This window comes from Panulirus ornatus, chromosome 17, assembly GCF_036320965.1.
Source record: "Panulirus ornatus isolate Po-2019 chromosome 17, ASM3632096v1, whole genome shotgun sequence".
NCBI lineage: Eukaryota > Metazoa > Arthropoda > Malacostraca > Decapoda > Palinuridae > Panulirus > Panulirus ornatus.
The window spans coordinates 7,656,841-7,670,497 of record NC_092240.1 but is presented as its reverse complement, the minus strand read 5'-3'; the positions used below and the strand labels follow the sequence as shown (position 1 = coordinate 7,670,497).

Sequence of the window (13,657 nt, the reverse complement as noted above, 5' to 3'; positions counted from 1 at the left end):
TGTTTTCAGGCCTCCGCGTAAAAGAAATTATTTCCCGATAAGTGATTACACTGTTCCAAAGGTAATTAGTTCGGGTCGACCAGATGGTCGCAGACCACATCACTACAGTGCTTGAAAATAATCCTTAAGCTTTTCAGATTAGCTGTTGTGCAATATATATATATATATATATATATATATATATATATATATATATATATATATATATATATATATATATATATAAACTATGAGTATACCGGAACATATAATATTTATATCATGTCATTATCGTCATTAATTGATCCCCTGTTTATGATAACTATCTCTGCAAGTCCGCTACGTAAAATGCAATTTACGTTTCCTGTCGATGGCTGCGTTGTACCACCGGCGGAGGTTCCGCGAGCATGGTTGCTCGAGCGCGCAGGGCCGCCGCTGGGTGACGACCTGCCTGCCTCCGCCGTCAGGAGTAAATAGCGGAAGGGGCTACTGCCGCCATTAGTTTCGTTCGTGGTTGTTGGGTGGTTCGCATTGCTCCGGGACCGAACACCCATGATATAGCTAATTACAAGCCGGACCGTTTTTGGTAGAGAGAAATATTTGTAAAATCTATACGCAAAGGAAATGCCAAACTTAACCTAACCTAACCCAACCCAAAATAACCTAACCTAATCCATCATGTGTATTGAACTCAAATGGGTGTCGTTTGGTTTGTAATGGTAAAGAGAGACGGTTAGAGATTTAGAAAAGAATACATTATAATTAACTGTAGCCAGACATCTGAATATATATTAATTCTTAGGTCAGACTGAGTGATGTAAATCTTGCGTGCTCTGTCCGGGTTGGTGGCTATATGACCTTCCACTGATGCTGGTGTCATATATGACCCAGCTGTGACACCAGTACCGCTGGTGTCGCATATGACCCAGCTGTAACACCAGTACCGCTTGTCATATATGACCCAGCTGTGACACCAATACCGCTGGTGTCATATATGACCCAGCTGTGCCAGTACCGCTGGTGTCATATATGACCCAGCTGTGCCAGTACCGCTGGTCTCATATATGACCCAGCGATGACACCAGTACCGCTGGTGTCATATATGACCTAGCGTTGACACCAGTGCCGCTGGCGTCATATATGACCTAGCGATGACACCAGTGTCTTTCTAGAGTGCGTTGATGGCATTCCGGTAACCCCGGTGATCTTCCTTAAATACCGGGAGGTAGAGGCGAGCGATTTCGGCATGAGGCGCATCATCGGGGCCGATATGGTATCCGATCTTCACGGACGCCCATGGCAACTATACTGACATCTACCTCGCCGATCTGCCTCAAGTAAACAGGAGTGTCTTCCTCACTTGACACAGGGTAATCCATCCTTCTCGCCGGAGAGACCGCGCGTCTTTCTCAGTGAGCGAGTCTTTCCCCACCAGACGGAGGAGCGCGTCTTCCTCACCCGACGCAGTCAAGTCTGAGGTACAGCAGGATATTTTTCCCCCCGTGGCTGAACGCTGGCGCGTGATGGAGGGCGTCATGCACAAGGTTCAGCCAGCCAGCCAGCCAGCCAGAGAGAGAGAGAGAGGTGGATGTGGTGGTGATCGTGGTAGAAGTGGTGGTGATCGTGGGAGAAGTGGTGGTTGAATAGTGGTAGTACCAGACGTGGTTGTGGTAGTGGTGGTAGCTGCGGTAGTCGTAGTGGCAGGGATTTCTAGTTATAACTATAGGGTAGATGAAATATGATATGCGTTATCTCTGTTATCACTCGCGCTATGTGCTGATGATAACCTTATCACTAGCGCTATATGCTGATGATGACCCTATCACTCGCGTTATATGCTGATGATAACCTTAAAGTTCGCGCTATATGCTGATGATAACCTTATCACTCGCGCTATATGCTGATGATCACCTCACAACGTGTCTACAGTTCGTATCTGTCATCCACCTGTAGTCCGCCATCCACCTGTAATCCGTCATCCACCTGTAGTCCGTCATCCACCTGTAATCCGTCATCCACCTGTAGTCCGTCATTCCACCTGTAAATCCATTTTTACTGGATGGATTAGATTGTGTAAAGCCTCTCAGTTTTACTCAAACATTATCCTCAATCCATCGGCCGATGTGTTGAAGCGAAGCCAGAAATTCCCTACTTAAATATAAAAGTACTTGTTACTTAACTTGTTAATTAACTTGTTAATGGCAATATCACTTGACAACTGTAAAAAAAAATAATAGGAACAATATCTTTTTACTCGGAGACTACAGACGAAGAACAGGTAACGTACATGATTGGATAACTATTAGTGTTCTGGACCTACCCTTAGCCTTTATCTAAAGTACTTTAGATAAAAGGTATCATTTCGTCTTATTCTCCTTCTTCAATCATTATAATAGTGTCTACTAAGTAACACGTTCGAATGAAAATATTTCGAGAGTTTTTCCTCCCTCACACGGCGTAGAATCATTATGAGAACTATTTGATTAACGCGTTGTATTGAAATTTTGAGTTTTTTCCTTCCCTTGCGCTTGGCGTCGAGCCGTTATGAGAACTATTTGATCAACGCGTTGTATAAAATTTTGGGTCTTTTCCTACCTTACGCTTGGCGTAGAGTCGTTATGAGAACTATCTAATTAACGCGTTGTATAAAATTTTGAGTTTCTTTTCCCCTACTCTGAGTTCTGGCGTAAAGCCTCAATTTGGCCACTGTTGGGCGGGTGATGAGGTGTCTAGTTCAACGCCATCTACGGCGGAGCGCGGAAGTCACATCGTAAGGGGAATGTGATGAATTCATTTTGTTGACTCTTTTTCAAAAGTTGTATGATACAAGTTGTTGTTGGAGATGCGACCAAGCGTCTCCATCAAGTGTAAGGGTGTGCGGTATATCGGCATTTGACCCGTGCAAACTCCAACGTAGTTCACTGTTAGGGTCCTCATGTGTGTGTGTGTGTGTGTGTGTGTGTGTGTGTGTGTGTGTGTGTGTGTGTGTGTAGACACTACAGTATAACCCAGATCACATTCAGAATCTACAAGGACTTGTGTCGGTGAGGCAGTGTGGTTCACAATTAGGTCCCCTAGGGTTGGGTGGGGGGGGGGGAGGGAAACGCTGCTAATTACCATACACATCGTCACCGATCTATCAGGAGGAGGTGGGAGGAGGATGGGGGTTTGACCGAAATGTCAAATCACAGTATGAAAAGAACACCTCCCCTTACCTCCCAAGGGGAAGGCAAATACCACGGCGGGTAGAGTTCCCCAACGCTAGTTTTATTCGCCCTACAGTCGACTGGAAGGGAGGGGGGCTAGAAATCCTCCCCCCCTCTAGTTTTTACTTTTCCAAAAGAGGGAACAGAGATGGGGGCCAAGGGAGGATTTTATCTCTTAAAGTTCAGGCCTGTGTTCTTAGCGCTACCTCGCTGACGCGGGAAATGGCGAATATGTAAGATATATATATATATATATATATATATATATATATATATATATATATATATATATATATATATATATATATACACACACACACTACAGTCAATACAGCCAGGTTTAACTCCGTTGTTTTTCCCCCCCGTTTGCTAAAATCATTACACATTAGTGATCAGAGAGATTTATGGCACATTCATATAATTGGTTCTGGTTGTTTTTTTTTTTCTGAACATCGTATATAAATTGCAATATCATTTTGTACATCAGACAGAAAATGCTACATGCCTCCTGGCCATCCTGTCTGCGTATATTTTTTGTGTGTGAAATGAACAAATGAGCTGTTGAAATTAGCATATATATATATATATATATATATATATATATATATATATATATATATATATATATATATATATATATATATATATATTGTACTTGTGTTCCCGGACTACGCCTGCACGAGGTTACACCGCTACTGAAAAGTCACCTTTGGCGAGGTTCTATCATTCAATGGATGTAATAACATCTCGTCAAGGAAAGTCTCAATCCTAAGGAGCCTACATTTCCCTGCTACTGGAGGTGGCGCAGACTCGGCCTACAGGAACCTATAGAAAGGTCCTGTGTAACACTTTCACGGAAATTGGTTCCCGAGGTGATCACAGATTACTAAGTACATGTAGCGTAAGTACATGCAATGTTTGTACTGCCGTTGAACCCGCTATCCAGCCAGTGTACACAGTACATTCTGTACATCGTCACTTGATTAGAAAGGGTTTAAATGAGGTCGGTGTATTACGTTAGTAAATAAGCTCTTGTTGTGTCAATGAACGAACTAGCTGTCTCAGTATCTTGGACTGAGAATAAGATAGTAAGTAGATGTATTTATCTATTTTCGTAAAAAAAGAAAGGCAGTGAAATTTTGGCTACAGAGCAAGTCTCGCACAGCTTCAAGAATGTTGTGTTAAATTTCTTGTTTTTTTGCCAGTTCAGACGTCTGGACCTCACTAATAATCTTGACTTGCTTAAAAAAAATTATAAAAAAGGGAGAGAGAGAGAGGAGATGAGGGAATATATATATACATATATATATATATATATATATATATATATATATATATATATATATATGTGTGTGTGTGTGTGTGTGTGTGTGTGTGTATGTGTGTGTGTGTGTGTGTGTATGTTTAAAAACAAAAACATAAACGTGTTATCTGATAATCTTTTAAGTCTAATTTTAACAAAGGGCAAGACGGGAGATGAGCCATCGTAACACACACACACACACACACACACACACACACACACACACACACACACACACACAGAGGAATCACGAGAACATTCACTGTACAGTGCCGGGCGGAAGACGCTCCACGTTGCTGTATTTACGCAAGAACCAGCTGATGTCCACCGCCGCTGCCGCTGGCTGCTGTTACGTGCAGGAGGAGGAGGAGGAGGAGGAACAGCAGCAGCGGCGGAGCAGGAGCAGCAGCAGCGGTGGTGGTGGTGGTCAAGCGATTACTAGCAAATTACGACCATAACTCCCGCTTGTAGGTTAGTCTAGAGTCACGCACATCAATTACCGATCGATCCCGGTCCGGCCTCCAGCGCTGGATGCCCTGGCCCCACAACCCCTACCCACCCACCCCAGCCCGGCCTCCAGAAGTAATTACCCCGCACTCGCTGCTTTATGCCCGGGTTTACTTAATTGTCTCCCGAAAACGGTAATTACAGGTGTATTTTAAAGTAATACGATGATCCCTTGAGGGTTCGCGTTCGCTGCCAAGGGCAACGATTGTCTCTGGTATGTCCTTATGTGCTCGCTCCTGGCGAGAGGGGGTGTCGCAAAACCATGATATATATATATATATATATATATATATATATATATATATATGTGTGTGTGTGTGTGTGTGTGCTGGATGGTGATTTTGTGATTATAGTGATGTGTTTTCCGTACCGAGAGTGTTTTGAACGAGGCGACAAAGTCTACATCGCTATGGTAAAGCGTTGGACCAACTGAACGCGCTGGTCGCTGGATGGCGTAAGACCCAAGAGATAACCTAGCAGAACTCCACCACATCACCTTACCCACCCATACCCCACCGTTCAGCTCACAGAAGTTATGGTCGTAGAAATAAACCTACCCAACACCTCCCTCCTTAAAGGACTCGATTTAGTACATTTTCAAGTCGCATTTTGCTCATAGCCACCAAACCACCACGGGAGGGCGGGCGGGCGGGCGGGCGGGCGGGTGGGCGAACGCATCCGTCGGACGTTCGAATCACGTCCGGTGCAGTGATCGCTGGCTGCGTGATTTAATGCCACTGAATAAATTACAAAAATCAGAACGAGTCTTCAATTAGCGGTAACCGCTGGACCTGATGAACGGGCCATTTGTATAGATCTTTGGCTAGGGGGCTCGGGGGGGGGGGGGGGGGGGGGGGGGGGAGTGTAATTGATATGTAATGTATGGGTGAAAGTGCAGTGTTAACAGCCACGAGGGGCGACCCTACCAGCTGATCTTCGACCACTTGCAATATTAATGTGCAGTTAGAGACAAACACGGGACGAGCAGGCGTTTAATTACCGTATAATGTTTAGTTATAATTACGCACAAAATACGTAAACACACGCGTATATATATATATATATATATATATATATATATATATATATATATATATATATATATATATATATATGTATATATATATTACTAATCATCCCTAGGTATCTGTGTATGGGGCCTATGGAGCTTCAAGGCAGCGCTCCATGCGATAGTAGGGTAAGGTGCGCTCCCTTGACGCAATAAAGTCCTCGACGACGCTATACTCTTTTCTTCCTCGCGTTATCACTCTCAGGCGTCTGCTTACACACACACACACACACACACACACACACACACACACACACACACACACACACACCTTCCTGCCCTACGATCCCTGTCTACAGGGATTTTGCAGCGCTCAGGAACCTGGCCACGTCTACTGAGCGGAAACACTGGTCAAGAGTTCAAGTGGTGTATATGTGTGCGTTGTGTGAGCATAGGACAACTAAGGAGTTTGTGTCTCGTGTCTTCAGTATGGAGGTTTCCTCCCAAGCCTGAGGGGTCTTGCGATACATTGAGAAAGCGTAACTCGTACATGCCTGGGGCGCGCACTTTCAATTTGTCGTATGCCCGGTGACGGAGATTTTCAAGCCTGGGTTTGGAAGGCGATAATGTAATGATCGACTCATTATATCGTGTGTGTGTGTGTGTGTGTGTGTGTGTGTGTGTGTGTGTGTGTGTGTGTGTGTATATGTTTTTGTCAATGTTGTATTTGAAGAGGAGGGATATGTGAACACCGGTTGCTTGAAGTGTGAGTTAAATGTATAACTTATATTTCCATCTGGGTTCTGATGGTTGGTTGTGAAATGGTTTGATCGGAAAGGGATCGAATACTCTTGCAAAGAAATGGATGCCGGGCATGTCGGAAGTATTTATGTATTATTGTGTGGATGATGAACGCATGCGGTTCTCACTGAGGCCACCGGGACGTGCGAGGTGGACAAGGTAAAACATGAAGTGCTCAGAGCGGCTCGGCTGTGCATGGTTGGCCCTGGTTTCGCAACATTGTGCCTGAGAGCCGGAGCCGCTGTCCACTTACGTGTTTATATACGTATAATCACCCACCAAGACAAGACCCCATTTCCATGTGGTCCTGCAACGCTACGTTAAGTAGCAGGGACAGCATGGAGCCATTTGGAGCTAGAAGGTCTTTGACGAGACTGTGCGCTCTTTCCCCGTAAGTCGGCAGTGACACAACCTCGCCAAAGGCGAAACCTCAAAACAGGAGAAGTCCGGTAACACCTCTCTCTCTCTCTCTCTCTCTCTCTCTCTCTCTCTCTCTCTCTCTCTCTCTCTCTATATATATATATATATATATATATATATATATATATATATATATATATATATATATATATTTATATATATATATATAATGCACACAGACACGAGTTTGTAATAGAGCAGTAATTCTACAATATCAGCTGAATATAAAGAACAATTTATTTGTGATATTCGCCAGTGGAGAATTAGCGTTGCTCTGAAATATTTATGCAGATAATAATTGTACATGAATAATCCATTACCGGCCAGCAGCCGCCACTGTCCAGCTTTTTCCCGGGAAAAAAAATACGAATTTCATTCAAGAAGAGTTCTGGTCCACCCCCCGTACCCCCTTCCCCTCCCCTCTATCATCGCCCCCCCACCTCTCTCTCTCTCTCTCTCTCTCTCTCTCTCTCTCTCTCTCTCTCTCCCACAACCAACTCTCTCCCACCCCCACCTAAAATTATTATATCAGTGACTGGGAGACGAGTATCCACGTGGTGGTGAGGGGTGCGGGGGGGGGGGGTGTTAAGTCTAGCCAGTTCGGTCGTTAAAGAATGCACGAGGGTAGTCATTGCAAACACCGGTAATTTGTCTATGTAGACAAAAAAAATTTGTTAGTTACCGTTAGTTTATCTATGTAGTTCTTTAGTTATCGGATTTTGAAAGCGAATCAGCATTATTTTTTTTTTCCTCTATTCAATTTTTCTATTTAATTTCCCCCACTTCTATACACAGTTTCGAACCAGCGTACACGCAGTTCCTAGATCACAACCGACCCCGTACTGATCACGGGGCCCTGCCTGCTCTTATCGTAGTGATGCGGTGGACGCGTGGCCTCCCGTCCTGTGCCATGGTCCTTGGCTCGAAGATCTCTCCTCTCTCTCTCTCTCTCTCTCTCTCTCTCTCTCTCTCTCTCTCTCTCTCTCTCTCTCTCTCTCTTCCCTTCGGCGCGCGCTAACCGCTCGCTACAGCGAGGGGGAGGGGCGAAGAACTACAGCGATCCCAGCATCGCCGCGATGCCCGCTGAACTACCTGAACTTCGCTGTAGATTCCGCTACGTTTCTCAGCTACTCCTCCGAGTTTTGGCTTCGGGGTAGAGTCCCTCAGTCTACTTTGGCTTCAAAGTAGAGTCCTCCGTACGTTTTTTTTTTTTTTTTGGGTGGGGGGGTTTCAACGAGTGTCTATGACTTGGCTTCACCACATTCCGGACTTCCTTCGATTCCAGTCCTCTGCCGCTTCCAGCCCCAGCTGTAGAGTCCTCCGCTTCACGGTGCAACTGTAGGTAGAGTCCTCCGCTTCACGGTTCAACTGTAAGTAGAGTCCTCCGCTCCACGCTGCAGCTGTAGGTAGAGTCCTCCGCTCCACGGTGCAGCTGTAGGTAGAGTCCTCCGCTTCACGCTGCAGCTGTAGGTAGAGTCCTCCGCTCCACGGTGCAGCTGTAGGTAGAGTCCTCCGCTTCACGCTGCAGCTGTAGGTAGAGTCCTCCGCTTCACGGTGCAGCTGTAGGTAGAGTCCTCCGCTCCACGGTGCAGCTGTATGTAGAGTCCTCCGCTTCACGGTGCAGCTGTAGGTAGAGTCCTCCGCCTCACGGTACAGCTGTAGGTAGAGTCCTCCGCTTCACGGTACAGCTGTAGGTAGAGTCCTCCGCTTCACGGCACAGCTGTAGACTCCTCCGCTTCACGGTGCAGCTGGAGACTCCTCCGCTTCACGGTACAGCTATAGTCCTCCATTTCATGGTGCAGCTGTAGAGTCCGCATCACGGTGCAGGTGTAGTCTTCCCGGTGTAGCTATAGAGTACTCCGCTTCACTTTGCTGCCGTAGAGTCCTCCACTTCATAGTCCAAATGTAAAGTCTTCCGCTTCACGGTGCAGCTGTATAATCCTCCGCTTCACGGCGCAGCTGTATAGTCCTCCGCTTCATGGTACAGCTGTATAGTCCTCCGCTTCATGATCCAGCTGTAGAGTCCGCTTCACAGTGCAGCTGTAGATTTCTCCGCTTCATGGCTCAGCGGTAGAGTCCTCCGTTTTACGGTACAGCTGTAGAGTCCTGCTCTTGGTCCCCCTGTAGAGACCTCCGCTGCTGGGTCTCAATGTAGAAACCACTCGCGGTTTCGATGTTTCGCCGAGAGGTCTCGCTGTAGAGACCCTGCTGCAAAATCTCGCCGTAGAAACCGTCGGCATTACGTCTCGCTGTAGAGACCACTGCAGAGTATTCGCCGTCCAGGTTTCGAAGTGGAGTTTCCCCTCAAGGTGTGTCTCGCCTTGAGAGACCTACTGTCCCGTCTCGCTGTACAGACATCTCGCTGTAGAAACTTTGGCTGCCAGATTTACCCCTTTAGAGACTTCCTTTGTTGGCCGTTGACGTGCCAGGCATTGCCTTAGAGACCACCGCTGCTCGGCTTCGTTCTCGAGACCTCGCTATAATTTGCCGCTGGAGAGTTACCGCTGGATCTCGCTGTAGGTTTCTTTCCCGTTTGATCTCCCTTTAGAGACCTCCAGTGCCAGGTCTCGTCGTAGAGATCTTCTTTACTAGGTCTCGTTGTATAGGCCTCCGTCTCTGGGTCTCGTTGTAGTGTCCTCCGTCACTAGGTCTCGGTTTCAAGAGACCTCCGCCGCTACATCTCGTTGTAGAGACCTCCCTTGCCATGTCTCGCTGTAGCGACCTCCACTTCTGGGTCTCGCCGTAGAGAAAGGCCTTTGCCGATCGGTCTCGCAAGAGATAACCCTCCACCTCGTCTCTTTGTTTCGTCATCCATTCCTCGGGCTGGCTGTGGGCCTCTCTTATCGCTCTTGGCCTCAGCGCTTACTTCTCCTCCTCCTTCGCCCTCGCGCTCCCTCCCGCTGCTGAGTCGTCCACTTCTTTATCTTGGGTGGGATTCGGAAGGGGGTCTTGTCTTACCGTAGACCCGGCTCTTATCTTCCTAGAGGCGCTGTTGTTCGCTAACCCGGTCTGTCCTCAAGTTTAGACCTTCGCTTATCCGGTCTGTCCTTAAGTTCAGACCTTCGCTTATCCAGTCTCTCCTCAAGTCCAGACCTTCGCTTACCCGGTCTCTCCTCAAGTTCAGACCTTCGCTTACCCGGTCTCTTCTTAAATTCAGACCTTCGCTTACCCGGTCTATTCTTAAGTTCAGACCTTCGCTTACCCGGTCTGTCCTCAAGTTCAGACCTTCGCCTACCCGGTCTCTCCTCCTCGTCTTCGCTATAAGATTCCTTCGTTTCTCGGCTTCGCTCTACCGGACTCATTTCTTAACCCGGCTCTAAAGCCCTGCGTTGCTGTGTTAAACATCGCTGCTTCTTAAGAGTGATGTACTACCTGGCGTCAACCGCGAAGTCTTTCTTTCTCTTCTCTTGGCGTTAAGTGTAACAGTCCTCAAGCGCCTCGCTTCGTAAAAAAAAAAAAAAAAAAGTAAATCGCATAAATTCGGTATTACGTTCCTCTTTCCCTCGGGCTGTAGAGTCGACCCGTGTCATCCCAGTGGAGTCTTCCACATCTTGTCCTCGCTGTAGCGTTCAGCGCCTCTCTCTCTCTCTCTCTCTCTCTCTCTCTCTCTCTCTCTCTCTCTCTCTCTCTCTCTCTCCACACCTCCACCCCGGTGTAAGTCGCGTGTGTGTCTTGCCGCCCCCGGCCGCCGGGGAGTCGAACACCTCTGTATCCCCCGCTGTAGCATCGAGCGTCTCTCTGTGCCTTCCCGTAGTGCATCTACGTTTCCTGGTGACCCCATGTTAGTCCCACTCCCTCTCGAGTCATTCCTCTTATTTTGTCTTCTCCACATCAAACTTACAATGTATTTGCCTCCCACAACGCCTTCAAATTACTGATGTATTAAAACAAAGAATAATACACATACATAGACATAAACACAAACACACACAATGTTATAAACATACGCAAAACACAAACATATTATAAACATACGCTAAACACAAACACACACACACATATCATTAACATACGCTAAACACACACACACACACACACACACACACACACACACACATATAGCATTAACATACGCTAAACACACACACATATATTAAACATACGCTCAAGAAATATTATTAACGCTGAAAGAAATATATTTGAAGATGGGATTTATTGGATGTGGTAGAAGTGAGTCAGATCTTCAGCGCATAATTTCGTAGAAAAAAAAAATGGTGCAATTCACCGCTCCAGGAGGAAGGCAGCCTCGGTGTCAGTGAGTTGGGAAATACGACTCAGCTTGGCTTATCGAAAGCTTCCTTACGGGAAGAAAAAAATATTCTCATTCAAAGATGGTTCGAGGAAGAGGCAAATTGCGATCGCTCAGATGCCATTCGTGGCCTGGAGAAAAAAAAAAAAAACAGAAGAAAGATATTGTCTTCCTAGATCTAATAACTTTCGTCTGCGTGTGTGTGTATATGTGTGAGTATCTATAGATATATATGTGGAGATAGTTCGTGTCTGTTCTCCGGTAGCTGTCGGTTGCCGACCGTCGGGGATAAGCCCGCTTAACGGAGCGCAAAAGTTCGTGTGATCAATGGGTAAGTTTATCAACGTCCCACGAGTGTGTTAAGAGAGGCTGGGGTGTGTGTGTGAGAGAACGGGTGGAGGGGTGGCGGTGATGATGGTGCCATGTGATGGTGTGGATGGTGAGCGACGGTGGTGATGGTGATGAGGGATGGTGGGGGATGGGTTGGATGATGGTGAAGACGGTTCGTGGCGGCGATGATGGTGTGGTTATTGAGGAAGTCGTAGTGAGTGATGGTGAAGGATAGTGATCGGTATGGCGGCGATGGTCAGCGACTGAAGAACCGTACAAGGATGGTAGTGATGGTGACACTAACGACGGGTGATGGTGAGTGATGGTGAGCCAGGCCCGACACAATCACCAGGTTCACATTCCCCTAACCGTCCATACCCATACTCTAATCTAACACCAGACCTTACCATCAGATCCATAAACGCCGCGTGCGACCGCTGACGTTAATAAATAATTAATGAATCCCATAAATTAAAAAAGAAAAAAAATCTACGGAAGGAGGAATAAACGTTGCTTGGAGGTACAGCAACTTTTTCCTACTCGTTTAAATTACGAATGATTTAAATCGGGACGTCGAGCCGGCAACACCTCCACCCACACCGGGCTCAAGACTGCTCGGCCAGCGATTCCCACCTCACGGATAACTTGTTACCCGACTCCTACACTCCCTACAGGTCATATATTCGTTCTGACTCGTCCCCTGGCCACGAGGGCAGGTCAGGAGAGGTCAGGACACGAGATGTGCGGGCCGTAGGGCGAAGCGGCCATATTGTCGGGGGGCGGGAGGTAGGAGAAGGCATCGGACGAGCGAGCGGGCGGGCGGCCGTGCTGTTGCCAGACGCACCTCCTCCACCTTATTTTACCGTCTAATACGGCTCTACCGACTTTACCACGCCTCGCCCCTAATGAAAGTGCGGTCCCAGAGGACCTCAGCTAACACCGTAGCGGCCAAGGAAGCGTCGGTGAACCCTCCGCTACGGACACGTCACTCCAATGCACAGTAGCGGGCGACACAAGATGGAAGATGCGAGCGAGGCTTTTGAGAAGAGAGTGTCGCGCAGACGACTCACCTGTTTCCGAAGACGTCGGGCGCCCTGCTCTGCGCAGTATCCTGAAGACCTGGCCCCAGGTCCTCCACTAGATCACGCACTTATTTTATCCACTAGTCACTTGTTGGGAGAAGGAAGAGGGAGAGGAGAGGAGGAGGAAGGAATAATTTTCTCTTCAGGACTGGCTCTCAAGTCCCAAGTTCACTTTAAGAGAGCAGTTCAGGGGCGGCACTACTGGCCCAGCAGCGGAATTGGGGGGGAGGGGGGCGGGCGAAGCGGCACGTGTTTACACAGTCCAGCGAGCGCTGAGGGGTGCGGTGATGATGGGTGCGCTGTGGTCAGCGTCAGACGGCAGACTGTGTGGAAGGGAGCGGCGAGTGCGTGTGAGTGTGTGCGTGCGGCCACGCCCCGCCCCCTCGCTGACCAGACTCCTCCCCACTGCCGGGGCGTCAGGCTCCGCCCCGCGACCCCTCACTACCCTGCCCAACCGCTATGCCCCGGGCACCACCACAGCCACCACCGCTACCACACTCCTACACACCTCTACATACCGCCACAATATATATATATATATATATATATATATATATATATATATATATATATATATATATATATAAGACTGAGCCACGATACTCAACCTTTCCTTTGTCAACAGACGCAAATTAGGTTACAATTAATCATTTACACTCGCTTAACACAAGTGCGGAAGAAACGTTTGATTAACAAGAAAACTGTTTTTGTTCCTTGTGAGCGGGGAATGTGAGGAAGATAGTGTCGTACCGTCTCTGGTGAGATATGGAG

General features: G+C 47.3%; 1 protein-coding gene across 3 annotated transcripts in view; it reads right to left on the bottom strand.

The window, feature by feature from the left end:
- LOC139754547 (homeobox protein OTX2-like) overlaps nt 1–13,198 on the bottom strand; it is a 33,457-nt gene extending 20,259 nt beyond the window's left edge. For 2 of the 3 annotated variants that reach the window (XR_011713902.1, XM_071671871.1), the window contains exon 1: nt 12,875–13,198. The gene's annotated coding sequence lies outside the window, so the exon portion shown is untranslated. The remainder of the gene's footprint in view (nt 1–12,874) is intronic. The other variant, XM_071671873.1, reaches the window with a different exon arrangement.
- Between the last annotated feature and the right edge of the window lie 459 nt (nt 13,199–13,657).